This window comes from Petaurus breviceps, unplaced genomic scaffold, assembly GCF_028583685.1.
Source record: "Petaurus breviceps papuanus isolate PSGF00001 unplaced genomic scaffold, PetGlider_PUasm1.0 140, whole genome shotgun sequence".
NCBI classification, from domain to species: domain Eukaryota; kingdom Metazoa; phylum Chordata; class Mammalia; order Diprotodontia; family Petauridae; genus Petaurus; species Petaurus breviceps.
In genome coordinates this window covers 50805229-50823890 of record NW_027185698.1, presented here as the reverse complement: position 1 = coordinate 50823890, position 18662 = coordinate 50805229, and the positions used below count along the sequence as shown (strand labels likewise).

At 42.5% G+C, this 18662-nt stretch overlaps 1 protein-coding gene across 7 annotated transcripts in view; it reads left to right on the top strand.

The window, feature by feature from the left end:
* The window catches only part of PPFIBP2 (PPFIA binding protein 2), a 196053-nt gene that overhangs the window by 27865 nt on the left and 149526 nt on the right, over positions 1-18662 (top strand). The window contains exon 1 of one of the 7 annotated variants that reach the window (XM_069072788.1): positions 9401-10335. The exons of 5 other annotated variants lie outside the window; for them this stretch is intronic. The gene's annotated coding sequence lies outside the window, so the exon portion shown is untranslated. Of the gene's footprint in view, positions 1-9400; positions 10336-18662 lie in introns of those variants that run through there. One more of the 7 variants, XM_069072864.1, reaches the window with a different exon arrangement.

Genomic DNA, 18662 nt, shown 5'->3' with positions numbered 1-18662 from the left:
AGGAAGGAAGGAAGGAAGGAAGGAAGGAAGGAAGGAAGGAAGGAAGGAAGGAAGGAAGGAAGCAAGGAAGCAGAGGGAAACAAATGAATAGTGAGACCTTTTGACTGCAACTCAAGGTAGGTTGGATTTCTCAGAAATTTTTCCTCCCTGACTTCCTCCCTAGAAGTGATCCCTACTTCTCCCCCAACTCCAAATCTACTACCTCTACAATTGAATGTTTCAATGCTCTAATCACATTATAAGGGGTGTTCTGCCTAAAACTTTGGTGTATATTGTCACCTGAAGACTACAGCCAATCTGTACTTTTTTCCGTTCTGTGTGGTACTGATCCTATATATTTCCATAATTCTTCAAAGAGAATCTACCCATTGATCTAGGGGCATGACTCTCATTCTTTTAATATCTTGATTCTTTTTTCTTTTGCTTTTTGGAGGGCAATTGGGGTTAAGTGACTTGCCCAAAGTCACGGGACTAGTATTTGTGTCAAATGTCTGGGGCTGGATTTGAACTCAGGTCCTCCTGATTCCAGGGCCAGTCCTCTATTCACTGGGCCACCTAGCCACCCCTAATATCTCGATTCTTGACTGTATGAATATACCGCTTGCATTGCCCATCAGCTATCGCTCATTAATTCTTACCACATGACTGGCCCAACTCCTTTTCCACTCTTACATATCTATGAGAGATTGTGCTTTTTTGCCAGCTCCCTCACACACGTCATTGTTGGGAACCAGCTGTAGCCTGCTCGTACCCACAATGTCTCTCCCCCTTGCCCTTTGGGTTCTTTACAATTTTTATCCTTCTCAGATCATAGCTCTCCATGATTCATAGCCCCAGAGCATCATGGGAAGAACCCTGGCCTTAGAGAAATGGGCCTTTGTGGCAGCTAACCATTTGGGATTTTTCAAAGAACTGGGCAGATTTCCATTTACCACCCAGCTTCATCTCCTACTCCATTCTGCTCCCAACTCTTTTTGCTTCTGCGGCACCTGTCTAAGAAATACATCTTGGTGGACAAATATTATCTACCCACAAATTAGTCTGAGCAATATTGAGCTTGCTAATTTGTTTTGCTTTTCCAATTTTGGTTGGTTAACACTCTGGCATATGAAAAATAGTACCTCCCTTGAAGTGAGAAGAACTCTGAGAGTCATCACTCTGGGCAAGTCACTTAACCGCTTTAAAATGCAGTTTTTTTCATCTTTTTTTTTTAAACATTAACATATTACTGCACTGGGAAATAAGATATACAGGCACTGGGGTATGGAGATCCATCTTGCCCTACTGGAAAGTTGGATGGGGCATGGGGGAGGATATAGGAGAGAGCAGATTGGGGGAGAGGGTATTCAGTGGGATAGATGTTCTGGGGTGGTGGGTAGGGGAAAGACAGGAAGAAAATTTGTAACTCAAAATCTTGTGGAAATGAATGTTGTAAGCTAAAAATAAACATAATTTTTTTTTAATTAACATGTTACCAGCAGTTAGGTAGTACAGTAGCTAGAGTACTGAAGGAAGGTCAGACTTCCAGTTGGAAAAGGGTAACAGACACTGGTAGCTATGGAATTCTGCAACCTCTGTCTGCCTCACTTTCCTCATCTGTAAAATGAGGACAGTAATAGCAGCTACCTCCCAGAGTTGTTGCAAGGATAAAAAGAAAAATCTTATTTATAAATCACTTTGTAAACTTTAAAGTGCTACATGAATTCTGTCTATTATGTGCATATATACTGATTGATAAAATTCAATTTTTATACTTACATAAAATGAAAGCCATAATAATACTATCAGTTTGATGGCAGGGCTTGTTGTGGCACAATGTATTTAAAAACATCATGTTATCAATATTAATTCTCAGATCTTTTCTTTGATTCCCCCTTCTTGAAAATAATCTTTATTCATCTGTTTATTTTCACCTACATCTGCCAATGTAGCCCTTCCCTCTTCCCCACTCAGGGAGCCATCCTTTATAAAATTACAAAGGGGCAAAGGGAGCAGTTCAGCAAAACAAACCAAGATATTGAAAAAATATGGCTTTATGTGCCAAGAGCTCTACTAGGCATATGAGACAAAAGGGTCCCTGCCCTCAGAAAGCTTTCATTTTGTATGACATAGCAACATACGCGCTTTTAAGAACATACCAAATAAATACTAAGTATAGTAATACTGAAGGAGGGGTGTCAATGAAAGCTTCATGTAGGAGATGGACACTGAGCTTTGAAGGAAACCTGGGATTCTAAGAGGCAGAAATGAAGAGAGAATACATTCTGGTCATGGTAGGCTCAGAGGCTAGAGGTGGGATGTCATGTGTGTGAGGAACAACAAAAAGATAAGTTTGACTCGATCTCAGAAGGCAAGAGAGGAATGTATGAAAAGTCTAGAAAGGTTAGTTACAGCCATATTGTGAAGGGCTTCATATGCTAGAGGAGTTTGTAAATTCATCCCTAGAAGTAATAGGGACCCTCTGGAGTTGATTGAGCATGGGAATGACGTTGTTGGGCCCTCTTTGGACCTCAGTTTCTTCTTTTGTAAAATCAGGGGTTGGGTGGCCTTGGAGATCCATTCCATTGCTACATCTATGATTCAGTGAAGCTAGTGATGGCCCTCCCCCAAAAGAATGATGCTCATTGTGGTATGGTGGGAGCTGTCCAGCAGCAGCTGGCTGACAGGTGAGGAAGGTGTGGCCAGCCTCACACAGCTGAATGGGCAGACACTGGCTCCTCAGCTCAGCGCCTCTCAATCCCAAGCCAGGGGCCTCTCTGGCTATAACAACATCCCCTTATGCTCTAGTCATCCCCTGAGCAGGGAGCTTTCATCACAGTTTTTCCTCCTCCTCAGCTCTGAAGCTCAAGCCATGGAACACTTTTGGGTTCACCCCTGGCACCCCTTCCCTCTCCTGAGATAAGTATAGGACCCACAGTCCAGTCTTAAAGCACTGTCAGGAAGTCTTCTTGCCCCTGGCTGTTGTGGTGGGTGCCCTCCAGGGGCAGCTGTCCAAACCCAGCTGCACTGGGTCTTCCGGAGGTGCCTCCTCCTGGATAACACCTGGCTGACCGCCCCATCAGTAACCAGCTGATAACTTGTTAGAAGCATTCCATCCACTCAGCTGTTGTGTCTGAGTGGGTGGCCCTGCTGAAGCTGTTTCCACTCTCCTGCCCCCAGGAGGCACAATTTGACCATACACAAACAGGCTCCTTTGTTTCTTGGTTCATGTGGCAACGCCCTACCCATTAGGTGACTCCTCACCACTAACTGAGTTTGAGGTGCTCTTCTTAGAACTGTAGGATGTTTTGGATGACTCACTGTGTAAAGAATCTACCACCTTAAGATCAATCAGTAACAAGGAAAGACTAGCCCTGTGGTTCAGTAAATCAGGGCCTTTCATACTCTGACCCTGGATCGCCAGTGAATGAATGGACTTATGAAGGGCTTGGCAGATCTAGTTTCAAATGAACTATCCAGAAGAGAGTCTCTGAAACTTAACTAGCTTTGTGCTCACAATCAGGTCACTTTACAGTCACTCCCATGACTTGAGAAACTCTCAGTTTTTTCATCTGTAAAATGGGGATGATCATTAAAATACCTACCTCACTGGACAGTTGTGAGATGCAAAGGAAACAATATTTGCAAAGTGCTTTGCACATTTTAAAATACTCTGGAAGTACCTGGACTCAATTCTCCCAGGCCATCCAGTCTTTAGACCTGTCGTCTTTTGATTCATCCTTCTCTCTCATCCCTTTCTACATCCAGTCAGATGCCAAGTGCTTTTACTGGTCCTTTACCCTCTTAAAAATTATTGTTTACATCATTTGTCATCAGTAAATAAAAGGTTCTTGCTGTTGAGTCATTTTCAGTCGTGTTTGACTCTCCATGACTGTATCTGGGGTCTTGGCAAAGATCCCGGAGTAGTCTGCCTTTTCTTTCTCCAGATCATTTGACAGGTGAGGAAACTGAGGCAAACAGGGTTAAGTGACTTTCCCAGGGTCACCCAGCTAGTAAGTGTCTGAGGACAGATTTTAATTTAAGAAGATGAGTCTTCCTGACTCTAGGCCTCCAACTGTATCTACTGTGCCACCTAGCTGCCCTAAATAGAAGGTAAATTATTTTCAATTAAAAAAAACAAACAAACAATACTCATTATACTCTCCAGCCAGAGAGCAATCCTTTCTAACAAAGAATTGAAATTAAAAAAAAAAAGTTGAGGGGAGCAGTTCAGCCAAACTAATCAGCCCATTCAGGTTTTGTTTTTCCAACAGTTTATATACATCTGTCCCTTCCTCTCCACTCACCCTGCTACCCTTTTATTTTAGGCCCTCATGGCCATTCACCAGGGCTGTTCCAATAGCCTCTCACTAGTTTCCCTGCTTCTGATCTCTCCTTCACATGTATAATCCATAGTTGCCAAAGCTATCTTTACCCTTGCTTGAAAACATTCAGTGCTCGTCTACCTCCTACAGGATAAATTGCACAGTCCTGAAAGGTCACTCTTTTTGAGTGCCTCCCCCCCCCTCCACACACACACACAGAGTCTGGTTCTCACCTGCTGTCCAGACTTAAATCTTCCTATTCCCTTTCACATACTTTATGTGCCGCTAAACTATTCGCTCTTCTACAATCCCAGCCTGCCTCCTGCTGTCTTTGTGCATTTGAACAACTTGACACATTTCTCCCTGATTCCTGAAATGCATCCTCTTCATTGTCACCAGGTCCAATCTTTTTCTGCCCTCAAGGTTCACTCAGTGCAATCTTCCCTGATCCCCCTCAGTGAGTCATTCAGCTAGCATTTATTAGGCTCTTACTATATACCTGTCACTATGCTAATCACTGGGGACACAAAGAAAGTCAAGAACCAATCCCAGGTCTCTCTCTCAGATTTTTCTAGTGTGCATCTTCCCTTTGGTTTTATTACACTCTTCCCTTAGGAAAATAAGGAGCGAGCTGGAAGGGACCTCAGAGGCCATCTCAGACAGACCAACATTCTCATTTTACAGTTGAGGAAGCTTCAGGCCCAGAGAGGTTAAATAGTTTGACCAGGGCCACACAGGTAAATAGCATGGTCAGAATCTGAACACGGGTTCTCGGATTCCAAACTTCCCAAGGCACCCTATAGTGTTGCTTACATTATGCAAATGTATCGTTTTTTACCTTATCTCCCTTGGTTACTATACACTCCCTGAGGAAAGGAGAAAGGAATTGAGTCTGTTTTTTCCTATGTATATTCCCAGCACCTAGCACCATGCTTGATACGTAATAGGCACATAAGACAAGTTGGTTCAATTGAGTTAGAACTCCTCTGTCCTTCCTGGAGATCCTGGTGATCATGGAGACCCATTAGAGGAAGAGTCTTGACCATCAGATACTGTAGCAGGTCAAGAAACTTGAGAGCTTCTAGTAGGAAAATCAGGAGATGCCATGATTACCTAAGTACCTGTATTGTCTGTCATCTTCAGGACTGAGTGGTTAGTTTGACATATCCTGAATATTGTTTGGGGGTTAGAGGGAGATGGGTCTCGGGTTACGTCTAGAGGTAGACAGCAAGGATATTTGGATTTCCTCTCAAAACATTTGCCAATATATCATCTTGTTAAAACAGCTGTCCAGACAGGGCCTGTGCCAGATGTTTACAGGGCTGGGGAATGGCATTCTGAGCCAGAAGAGCCCCGGTGCTTGGCACTGTTTGCATATTGTAATTGTTCATTAACATGCATTGAGTTGGGACATTGAGAAGGGAAAGATCTTCCCAGGGCCCCAGGCAGGAAGGTGTCTTAGCTGTTCAGTGTAGCCAAGAATCAAGAGAAGGAGCGGCCAGCCGGTAAAGGAAGGATGCTGAAAGCCAAACCAGGTCACTAGGGATCAGCCAGTCAGCCGGTCATTCATCAGCCCACATTGTCTTCTTGCTTGGCATTCTTCGAGGCTCTGGGGACAAAGACAAAAATGAAACAGTAACATTCCCTGCTCTCAAAGAGCTTGTGTTCTACTCGGAATTATAATACGTACTGAGATTCCTAAGTATAAGATACATAGAAAATAAATATAAAGCAATTTGGTGGAGGAGAGAACATGAACAACTTGGGGAATAAGGAAAAGGCCTTGTACAGGCTTAGTGGACAAAGAGATGGTCTTGGGATCAGGAATACCTGGGTTCAAGTTTCACCCATGACATCTACTGACTGAGTGGTCCTGGGTAAGTCACTTAACCTCTTAGGGCCCCAGCAGCTCTTCATGACTGTAAATTGTAGAACAGGTGCTGGTCTGCTTTGGTAGAGGGAGTTTTTCACCCTATAAGGATGAAATCTCTGGTCTAATAATAATAATAATAACAACAATAATAATTTGATGGTAGGGAGAATACTGACATCTGGGGGAGCTGATTAGGAGGTGGTGCTTGACTCTTGAAGAGTACTATAGGTGCAGAGGGAGTGCACAGCAGTCGTGGCATTGAAAAATGCAATGTCCTAGTAATAAGGAGGCTGCTTGTTCCATCCCTCATAGTGGGAAATGAAGGCTCCACCTACCACTGGAGAGCCCTGAATGCCGTCACCATGTAGTAAATGGCTTCCCACCATTACATCTCAATGTGTAATACATTACTAAACACATATTAACAATGCTCTAGCACATAATATCTATTATATAACCCACATGATAGATATATAGTACATTAATACATAGTCCCCTAGCATATAATAATATACATTATACTCATATGGTAGTAAATACATTAAATTTTAGATTCACTAATGAATTAAGCACATGCATATCTCAATTTACATATTACTCATATATTACATAAGACATTAACTGTTGGAGTACATAGACATATTATCAATGAAGGTCAAAGCAGTATCCTTATATTACTAGCATGTCCCAACCATTAGAAATACCTTGATCTCCACCTCATGAGAAACCACTATCCCACCCCACTGAAGGCTTGTGATTCTTCAGAGGAAGCCTGTAAATTGCGGATGTAGCTATAATTCTCTGACCAGTTACTGGTTGCTACGTCAGGCTTATCAAGTCCTAACTCAGCTAAACTATGCTTTTCATCAAGGCCTATGTGATTGTTTAGATGCTAATCAGTCCATAATGCAGCATAACTGAAATAACAGGCATTAGGGGGTTATTTTTAGCATGGTTTATCAACAGGACCGGAGCCTGGGAAACTGCCAATAGAAGATAAGACAGACATTCAATGCTTAATACTCATGTGATTATGAATAGGGAAAGTAAATGAATGTTATAAAGACATTGTATTAATTTAGATGATAAGATGGGATACATATAAATGTATTGATATGATTAAATATATACTTGTATCAATTCATGAGGACAATTAAATCAATGATTGTTTGACATAATTGTTATATGAATACTATAAATTTATTCCCATAATATACTATTATACATATATTCACACACACACTCATTGTGGGTCAATTGAAAGGGTGGAGAGTCTCCAGATTTGCCCTCTGTGGGTACAAATATATTAAGGTGTTTGGCTTAACCTCTCTAAAAAACTGTATCTTTCACAGCTATTTAACTTGGGATTGGCTTTACTAAATATGATCCCCCAGCAGCCCAGGCCCACCTCTGACATCTGAAGGAAGGTCTATCCCCAAGAGGCTTTTGCACCTACTCATGTCTTTCACTACCTTTCTTCTTTTGGTGAGGGTCAGCAGGTAGTGTTCTGCCTTTGCCCCTATAACTTGGTAGTGGACCACATGAATCTGTTCAAAACTTGGCAGATGATCTCCCAGGACCTTTGACAACCATAGTCGGGACATGATATCTGGAGGCATGTCTACACCTATGAGCAATCTTCCCAAGACAAAGGCAACTGTGGTAAGTTGACAGGCTTTTTCAGCACCTATAGACCCTTCCCTCCTTGGGAAGTGATAATGCTTGACAATGCTGACATATACCTGTCCCCATCTTAGGAGATACCCTGACCAGGGTGGCTTACTTCCTCCCCAGTGCCACCAAGGCCACCTACCTGTTCTGAAGTAAGTCTTCCAGCTCCACAGTTTCCCTTTCATGTCGCCTCTGGCAGGGGATCCCAGTTCCCATTTCTCATTTTTGCTTCTGATGACCACCTCCTTCAATCTGCCCTCCCTTCTGTCACCCCCTGCCCCAGTTCCTTGTCCTCCCCTCCTGCTTCCCTACAAGGTAAAATAGACTTCTTTACCCAACTGAGTGTGTATGTTATTCCCTCTTTGAGCTAAATCCAGTGAGAGTAAGTTTCAAGCAGTGTTCAACCACTACGGTAGGTTTTTCCTACTTCTCCATGTGAGATGATTTCATTTTTCATTTCTGGACTGCATTATTCTTAGCACTCTAGCTAAAGATTCACCTTTCCATGGTGCATCACCCAAGCTGATGAAGCACACAAACCCTGATGCCACATCTTGTCTTACCAAGATGTCTGGGTAACCATATTGCCCAAAAGGAAATTAATTCTGTTGCAATAATACAGTTCCCTCCTCTAGCCCCAAATATCTTTGTATGTAAACCAAGTCTACCAAATCTGTTTCCATTTCCAACCCTAGTGTTTTGTTGCACTCATGCTACATAATAAGCGCTCATAGCTGGGGCCACGTAGGACACCAGAGCCGCATACAAATGGGAGACTGCATACCATGTTAAGAGACAAGGTCAGCATCTCTCTATTCATCCAATGGTACCCTGCCTCTTATTGTGACAGGCCTGTGCACATCCCAGATAGAACTGAATCCTCACCCAATGCATCCAATCATGGATATTGAATAAGAGAAATTCATAGTTCAAGAAGTACTAGATATGGAAGTAATAACGTTTCTTCTGGTATCCGGTAGCCTTGCAGAGTTAAAGGACATTGAATATGCATGGGATCTTCCTGCCTCAGATCCATCAGAACCATTTCACGAAGCCATTGAGAGACACGGTCACCTTGTTGTCTGCTCCTCCCTTGCATAGGCGGTTCAGCCAGACTTAATCCATGCTGATGACTTAGCTATGACTGGCCCCCATGAATCCTCTCCCTCCCACCGCCTTTGTTGCTCTTTGGACCTGGTTATTCCTCTGAACTACGATAGAGTGGAAAGAGCCCTCGGTTGGGAGACAAGAGACTTTGTTCAAGTCGTCTTCAACAATCCAAAGGACTGTGGTGTGGAAGAGGGATTGAATGGACTTTTCTCACCCCCAGAAGGGGGAAGTAGGAGCAACAGGTGGAAATTGCAGAGACACAAATCTAGGTTTCACTTAATAAAAACTAGGAGCTCCGTGGAATAGGCTGCTTCTAGATGTAGTGAGTTGCTCCTCCCTAAAGGTCTTCAGGAGGCAGGATGACCGTGAGTCATGTATGTTATGGGTATAGGTGTGGAGAGAGCGCCAGTCCTGGAGTCAGGAAGACCTGAGTTCAAATCTAGCTTCAGACACTTCTAGCTGTGTGACCCTGGGCAAGTCACTTAACCTCGGTTTGCCTCAATATTCTGATCTGTAAAATGAGGATAATAATAGCACATATTTCCCAGGCTGGTTGTGAGGATTGAATGAGATAATGATTATAAAGAATTTAGTCTGATACATAGGAGGTAGTATGTAAATTATGTTGTTGTTGTTGTAGAATGAATTCTTGCTCAGGTACCTATCGGTTTGACTGATTGCCTCTGAGGTCCCTTCTCACTCTCCCTTCTATGATTAACTTGATCCAGCAAAGAATTTTGCTTACTCTCTCCGATCTTGACTTAGGCCACGTTTCCTCTGCCTAGAAGGGGAAAAAGATTTTCCCAAGGTTGCACAGCTGGTAAGCGTCCAAGCTGGGGAAATCATCCAGGGTTCCTGGCTTCCAGGCCAGTGCAGTTTCTGCCACACTTGATACATGCCTCATGGTATCACAGGACAGCGTGGTGCTGATCAGCAAAGCAGAAATAAGAAGAATCAGATGGACTGAAAAAAAAGACTGGATAACTTTAAACCAGAGAAGTCATTTTTATCATTTCTAATTCAAAAACTTTACACTTTTTTTATCTGATCAGATCAAATCCTTTCTCACTTCCAGAAAATATACCACTTTTATCTTGCTGTGAGTAAGCTGGGTATTCAGGCCACTGCACCCCGTATGTTTTCTGAGTAACCCTGTGACTTAGAAAAAGCTTCTCTCTTTGCTTGCACTGATGGGCTGGGCTCTTAGGAATCGCTGCTTACGCAGCTGGTGACTTTGGTGTGGTGGCTCTTGGTAAGCTTGTCGTTTATCTTGAAAGTGAGGGTGATGTTCCTGGTTCTGAGACCATCTGACAACCAGGCTGAAAAGAAAAGGAAAAAAAAAAGCCTCTAGAAATCTAGGGGGCATCATCTCTAAAGGTGAGTTTTGTTTGTATATCCTTAGGGGAGAAGTTCTGTAGCCTTCATTGCTTTATTCAAGGAGGGTGATTTGATTCAGAGTACTTACAGCTATAGTCTAAGTCAACAGAAACATCATTTTGAATCGGGGAAATGGCATTTAGAATCAAATGTGGTTTGATGGGAGGGGTTCATTTGGGCTTTTCAAAATACTTAAGTGGAAACATCTGTAATTGGGCATGCCAAGACAATCTGGTAGAGGAGTTAAGTTTGACAGGGATAGGGTATTTTTTTTTAAATATAAGAAAATCCCAGAAGTATCATCTAATGAAAATAATAACCTTTTCTGCCTAAATAGTAATACAGCAGAAGGACATTCACCAGGAAAATAGGCAGACTGTGGGAGGGGCTGGGAAAAAGCAAGTGCAAGGAAGTCAGGAAACTGGTACAGCTAGAAAAAGGTGCCTGGCGAGAAATACGACATTGTTTCTCTGCTACCTAATGCTGATGTTTCTTCCACACCTGCTTGCGGTCTTTGGGGTCAAACTGATTGTAGCTATGCATCATCTTCTTATCACTTGCACCTTATCCATTTTCTCAAGAGCCTTCACCAGGCTGGGCTGATATTCTCAGGAGGAAGAACAGAGTTGTTTTAATATACCTTTCATACCTTGACTTGATATGGCTCTAATGAATGGTTCAGCAATGTGACATAGGCGAAAGGTGATAGATAGAGATAGGGAGTTGGGTGGATGGTTGCAGATAGAATATAGTAGAAAGAAAACAGAGCGATGCACGAATCATTGTAGATAGAAGATAAAGTAGAAGAAGACTGATGGATGTATAGATAGAGAGATGATCATAGATAGAAGACAGATGGATGAATGAATAGATTGACTGATGATGGGTAGATAGAAGATAGATGATACATAGAAAGGTAAATGGATGATTGTAAGATATACAGAGACTGAGTAGTAGGTAAAATGAACTTTTATTAATCACTCACGGTATGTCAGGCACTATTCTAAGCCTAGTAGGAAGAGCAGTGGGCTTGGGATCCAGACAGAGCTGAGTTAAAATGTCACCTTTGACACTTACAGACCATGCAACCATGAGCAAGTCACTGAGCCTTCCTGAAACTCCTTATCATTGTGTGAAAAGGCCAAGGTGACAACACCCATCTCACATAGTTGTTGTGAGGATTCCATGAGATAATGTATTTAAAAGCCTTTGGGGAAACCTTAAATATATTATATAAGTAATTATTATTTCTATTTCCCCCTCGAGGCTTCTCATTGCTTTCCCCCACATTTTCTTTTACAATGTTTAAAGTTCAGTTCAACTACAGATGCAAATCTGCTTGCTGATTTGACTGATTTAAAGAAATGGAAGGCCCCTTTATGATTCCTATGAAACTGGAATCTAGAGTGTCAATGACAATTCTGTTCAGCACTCATGCCTCCTAACAGGGGATCTGGATATTGTGCTCAGCACCATGGCCTGTAATGAAGGAACTCTAGCCAAATAGCTAGGGTTTGGTTTTTTTTTCTCCCAGTGCAGCTTGGACAGTCAGTGTCATGGAGGGAGTCAGGAAATCTTCCACCAAAGGGTAGGAAGAAGGCTAGATGTCAGAGCAAGGATAAATGGGCAGGGAGGGGTTGGGGAGGAAGCTTATATATTCAATCATAAGGCTAAAATTCAAGAATTTGACTGCTTGACTTAACCTAGATCCCCAAAACCTTAGTTTTCTCAGATCTATGGAATTTTAGAATTGGAAGGGAGCTCAGGGGCTGATATTCATAAAGACTTAGTCCAGTGCCTGTGTGCTGTTAGATGGTATACCATAGGTGCTATTATATGATACGTAGTAGGTGCTGTGGAATGCTAGCTATTACGTACCTTCCAAGGGGTTATTCAACTTCTGCTTGAAGACCTTCAATGAGGAAGGATCTCCTGAGTCCCAAGGCAGTCTGTTCTACTTTGGGGACTTTTACTTGGGACAGTTACTCTCATTGTTAGGTTTTTCCTGTCATCAAGTCTAAATTGGCTTCTTTGTGTGTGGCTTCCACTCATTGCAGTCTCGTCTTTTGGGCCAAAGAGAACAAATCTTATCCCTGTATTGATTGATGGTCCTTCAGATATGACATGGACCCAAAGTCCTTTGCCTTCTCAGGTGACTTCCTCTCCATGTTCTGAAGCTTATTGACCAGGGCAGAACAGAAAGGAATTGTCACTTTCTAATTCCCAGAAGCTGTGCCTCTTAATGCAGCCCGTGATGAGATTTTCTTATTAGTTTTTTTCATTGCTATATCATACTATTCATATGGAGCTTATATAGTTCAATAAAATTCTCAGATTTTTTTAAAACAAGCTGCCATCTAATCATGTCTCCCCAGTTCTGCGCTTGTGAAGTTGATTTTTTGAATCCATGCATAAGAATTTACATTTATCCCCTGCTGAATTTTATCATTTCAGCCTTCTAGAGGAGATGGGAGAAGAAAGGATCAAGAATTAAAATTGTCCATTAGTCATTTTTCAATTGTGTCCAACTCTTCGTGACTCTCGTGGGGGTGGTTTATTAGAATGGTTTGCCATTTCCTTCTCTAGTTCTATTTACTGATGAAGAAACTGAGGCAAAATTAAGTAACTTGCCCAGGGTCACACAGCTAGTATCAGAAGCTGGATTTGAACTTAGGAAGAGGAGTCTTCCTGACTCTATGCCCTGTGCTACCTAACTGCTCAGCATCAAAATAGACAGGTTCAAATAGGCAAGGAATAGCCAACTCAATCTCCTCATGTTCAGCTCTTGTGACCCTCCTCCAATAGCATGGTCATGGGTAGGGTCTTCCAAGACTCTTCAAGACTCAGCCACTTCCATGGGGCTGTTGTAACTAACATGACTAATACTAAGCTCCCAGGGCATGATAGTGAGTGATAGAGGGTACTGCCAAATGGTTCAAAATTAAAGACCAATGTGGCTTTATTCGTGGTATTGGCATTAAAGAAGATGTTTTGCTATCTGTTTCACCACTCTCCCCTTAGCACCACTGGGCCCTCCTGTCTGCCTTGCAGCTAAAAACTCCTATGTTGTTTCCCCCATTGGAATATGAGCCCCTTGAAACTAGTGACTATCTCCACTTTTCTGTATGTATGCACAGCACTGAGCACATTGCTTTGCATACAGTAAGCATTTAATAAATGTCTGTGAATTTTTTCTTTAAATTCATTCACAGCAGAGACAAGAGGCAGGATTGTAATACCCATCAGGAGACTTGTAGAGGGAGCCCTGCGGCCTTCAGGTTCCTCTTCTGAAGGAGCCAGCTCTGCTTCTCAGATATCTCTCCACAGATACTGATGCCTTGCTTTTCTTGGTGGGTGCCCAGTTAATAGGTCTTGCCTAACTGCTTAAATTATCCATGCAAAAGACCTGGGAAATGTTTATCACTTCTAGACTGTGGGAAAGAAAAGACAGGGTGTAATAATAATAACTCATTTCTGTGATGTTTTCAAGTTTGCAGCATGCTTCATGTTCCTTATCTCCTAAGATCCTCAGAATAATTTTGTGTTGTTGTTATTATCCCTCATTCCAGATGAGGAAACCGAGGCCCAGAAGGTTGGCAGCTTGCCCAGGGTTATAAAGGTAGCAAATATCAAAGGCGGGATTGGCCCTGAGTCTTGCTGACTCCAAATCCAGCATCCTGCCACCCACTTTGCAGGCTGCCTCTGTGTACATAACCCTGAGGACCTTCAGTCAACAAGCACTGATGCTTTCTTAGATGAAGTACTAAATTTGCTGATGATGCTGTAGAAGAAGAAGACCCTGTGGAAGAAAAAGGGTGTCTAAGAGCCAGCCACATGAGATTCTAGCCAAAGAACGCCCAATGGCAGGGTCGCTTCCTTCATGTCTGATCAGGCTAGAGTGAATGGGATGCATTTGCAAGGCCCAGTAAAGGGTTCTCTTTCGCCTACACTCCATAGACTAGCAATGAGAAGAGTAACCATTTGCATCCTAGTCTGAGAACTTGATATAGCCTACCATCCACAGGGTACTACTTGTGACTGAAAGCCATAATGTGCTTGTGACAGTTTGACAGTTCTTGAATCAGGGTTCTTGAAGGAAGACCAAGACCAAGATGTTGACCCAACAAAGACTCCAGCTGCTGGCAACCAGCAACTGATCATCTCTAAGGCAAAAAGAAGAAACTAGAGCTGGGTAACATGGTAGAGACAGTCCAGAAAGTCAGGAATGGAACTGTACCAACACCAAATGATGGTAACTTGAGGAGAAATTAAATAGGCGTGGTAAAATCCTCTTCTCACCTAAAGTGACTCTCAGGCATGTAGCTACTTGTGAAAAGTACCTTACCAGAAAAAAAAAAAACTTCCATCCTCTCAGAGAAAAAAAGATAAATAGATAAAAGAAGCAAAATAGAAAAAAATAGATTTTACTTAGCTGTCATTTTCTTTCTTTTTTTTTTTTTTTAAAGCAATCGGGGTTAAGTAACTTGCTCAAGATTACAGGGCCAGTTATTTCTGGGTGTGGTGCTGAGTATCTGAGCCCAGATTTGATCCAGGTCATCCCAACACTGGAGCCGGTGCTCTTACTCGCTGAGCCACCTGGCTGTCCCTAAGCAATTGGGGTTAAGTAACTTGCTCAAGGTTACATGGCCAGGTGTTTCTGGGTGGGTGCTAAGTGTCTGAGCCCAAGATTCGATCTGCAGGTCATCCCAACACTGGAGCCAGTGCTCCTACTCACTGTGCTACCTGGCCGCCCCTGTCATTATTTTCTTAAACCCCACTGACTCTTCAGCTTCTGCATCTGAATTCTATCCCCAGAAGTTAAGTAGCATTGTATCAAAAGATATACTCTTGTCCCAAACTTCGTGAATTGCAGGAAAGACATTTTGTTGAATTTTAAGGGATATATATATACACACTAGCATCTAATGACAAATCTAAGATTATATTCATAGAAGCCTAGTGATATGGAAGGAAAGTGAGAGTCCCATTGTCCTTGGTTCTGGTCACTTATACTTGGAGTTTTGAGAGCAAGTTGACTAAATGAGTATCATTAAGCACCTTCTATATGCCAGGCCCTAGGGTAAGTGATAGGTATACAAAGAAAGGCCAAAAACCCATCCCTGCTCCCAAGGTACTCACAATCTAATGCATGGGACTACAGGCAGACAACTATGCAGAAACGATATACGTACAAGATAAATTGGAAATAATCGTACAATTTAGACAACAAGGTCATATGCCCAGGATTGTTCTTTACCTGGTGGCAACTTATCCAAATTGTAAGTATAGCATTGAAGAGAAAAGTTCAGCCACTAATATATTGATCTTGCAAACTTTAACCTAAAACAACAGCAGATGAGTGAGGAACAGAAAGAACACCAGTGTCCTTGGATCAGAGTATGTGAAAGGAGTTTGGGGGACATGCTTTAGGAAGGAAGGACCTTAACAAACTGAATTGTGTCCAGAGGAAAACAACTACGATGGTGGAAAGGCTGGCGATCCATTTCTTACAAGAGCTGGTTAAAGGAACTAGAAATGTTTAGACAAGGAAGATAAGATTGAGTTTGGGGGTGGGGAAGGTAGGGACAGGATTTTCACATGGAAGAGGAATTGAATTTTGTTTTTCTTGTCCTCAAAGGACAAGACTCGGAACAGCGGGAGGAAGTTAGAAGAAGAGTTCAGCTCGACATAGGATACATTTTGCTAACAATCAGAGCTCCCCAAAGGTGGAATGGTCCAGTCCCATCCTCACCCCCCACCACCAAGAAGTAAAGCATTCTGCCCCTCTGGAGGTCTCTAAGCAAAGGCTGACTCATCCCTGTCAGAGAAAGGAGGGATTCCTGTTCTGGTATAGATCTGGCTCAGGGTGGGAGGGGGGGGGGCGGCTTTGGAGTTTCCTTCAAAAACAAAAGTAGAGTGATACTGTCTGCTCCAACCAAAACGTCTCTGAGTTAAGGTTTCATTGGCTTCCGCTGAGCAGTTAAATAACTTGCTGAGAGGCCCAGTCAGTATGTGTCAGAGGCTTAAACAGCTAGCTCTGTTTGCTATCCACTACACCACACGGCCTCTCATCATTCTGTGCTGTTATTACGATGACTATTATTAAGTCTTTGGTAGATGCTATGATTAAAAAATGTTATCACCCTGTGGCTAGACCAGTTATGAGTATCTCTGGTTCTCAGCCCGTGGATGTATAGCTTCCCCCGGGCCATCGCTTGAAGCCTTTGCAGCTCAGGAGGACTTGTAAATGTGTGTTCTCTGTGTAAGAAGAAGACTTTGGTAGAAGATATCGTTGATACCCAGTTTAGACTTTCACTGATTTTCTGATGCTCTCAAATTATAGTAAACTATGTGGTGAAAATATGCATGGGCTTTTTACAGGACAAAGTATGTTGCACAGGCTCCAATTTCTCTCCATCCTCAGAAGAGATTCTTTGGAAATTGCCTCTAAGCAAGTAAAAAAAGAGTCTCCAGAAACTCGAGTAAAAAGTTAGTTTATGGACACTTAGGACAGCCAGGTGGCACAGTAGATATATAGAGTACTGGGCCAAGAGTCAGGAAAATTCATCTTCCTAAGTTCAAATCTGGCCTTAGACACTTACTAGTGGTATGACCCTGGGCAAGTCACTTAACCCTGTTTGCCTCACTTTCCTCATCTATAAAATGAGCTGGAGAAGGAAATAGTAACCCACTCTAGTATCTTTACCAAGAAAACCCCAAATGGGATCACAAAGAGGGAGATACCAGATACTTAAAGAGATATCAGCCTAAATCTAGGATGTTGGCATGAGTTGGGCTCAAGGGCCCTCAATTGGGACATGGGAGTTGGTACAGTTTCATTCGATTTTTAGAGTAAGTAGGCAGGCTGGATCACAGTCTGGGAAGACCAGGAATGGGAATGGGGTATTTCCAAACTAAAGGAGCACACACAGATCAGTTATCAGATGCCGATAGCTGTTTGGCTGCCTGGAAGGCAGGCCTGCTTCAGGCCCTGTAAAGTGACTTGCTGCTGTACCTTCTCTATGCCAAACTTTAATTATAACTTTGATGTCCCCAGGGAAGGCATTGTGGGATTCTTCTTGTGATTGTGTGTTTTTTTTTTCCTTTGATGTGAGACAAGCTAAAAATACTGACATTCTTCCCCAGGGTGGGAGTGTCCCCACATACCCAGAGCCTCACTTCCTCCTCCTTTCCCTACCCATGGAGTTCCCTGGAATACTAGGTTCAGTTCTGAATGTCACAGTGACAAGAATGAAGCTATCTAGAGGAGGGGCTTCTGGGAAAGTGAGGGCACTTGAAACTATGTCATATGGTTATTGAGTCATGGAACTATGCATTTTTAGCCTGCAGCAAAGAATAGTTAGGAGAGACATAACAATTTCTAAAAAAAAAAAAAAAGTTTTGGGGGCGGCTAGGTGGCACAGTGAATAGAGTCAGCCCTGGAGTCAGGAGGACCTGGGTTCAGATCCGGCCTCAGACACACACACACACACACACACACACACACACACATAAACCTAGCAGTGTGACCTTGGGCAAGTCACTTAACCCCAATTGCCCTCCAAAAAGCAAAACAACAACACCAAAAAAGTTTTATTATTAACTTAACAAACATGAATATTTCAATGTAAAAAGAACAAAAAAGAAAATTTTATATGAAATGAATGTACATGATAGGAAAAGGTGCAGGACCTTTGATTTCATTGTTATAGGGAATTATCTGATAAAGAAACTCCCTCTGCCAATGCAGGTTGGCACCTTCTCTGCAATTTATAGCCTTAAAAAGTAGCCTAGGGTACTGAGAGGTCAAGATTATGACTGATCACCATGACTAACACTTCTATAGCATGATAAGGTTATATATTAAATGAGAACAGTGATTTTTTTGTCTGCCTCTTCGTGATCCAGTTTGGGCCTATCTTGGCAAAGATATTAGAGTGGTCTATTCTTTCCTTCTCCAGTTCATTTTATAGATAAGGAAACTAAGGCAAATAAGGTTTGTGACTCGCACAGCTAGTAAGTGTCTGAGGCCAGATTTTAACTCGTGAATATGAGTCTTCTGATTCCAAGCCCAGCACTCTCTGTCCATCTAGCTGCCCTACAATAAAAATTAAAGCCATCCAGAAGGAGAATGAGGGCTCCTAGAGCTGGTGAGTTCCCTAGAGGTCTTCAAGCCGAGGCCGGATATTCAGTTTGCTGGAGATATCGCAGAGGGGGTTTCCTATTAGTTATGGGTCGGACATCCATGGTTCTGTCATTCCCCAAGATCTTGGTTTTGTTGGCAAAGTCAAATGCGCTATTTCAGACCTTTACAAACCTTAATGCAC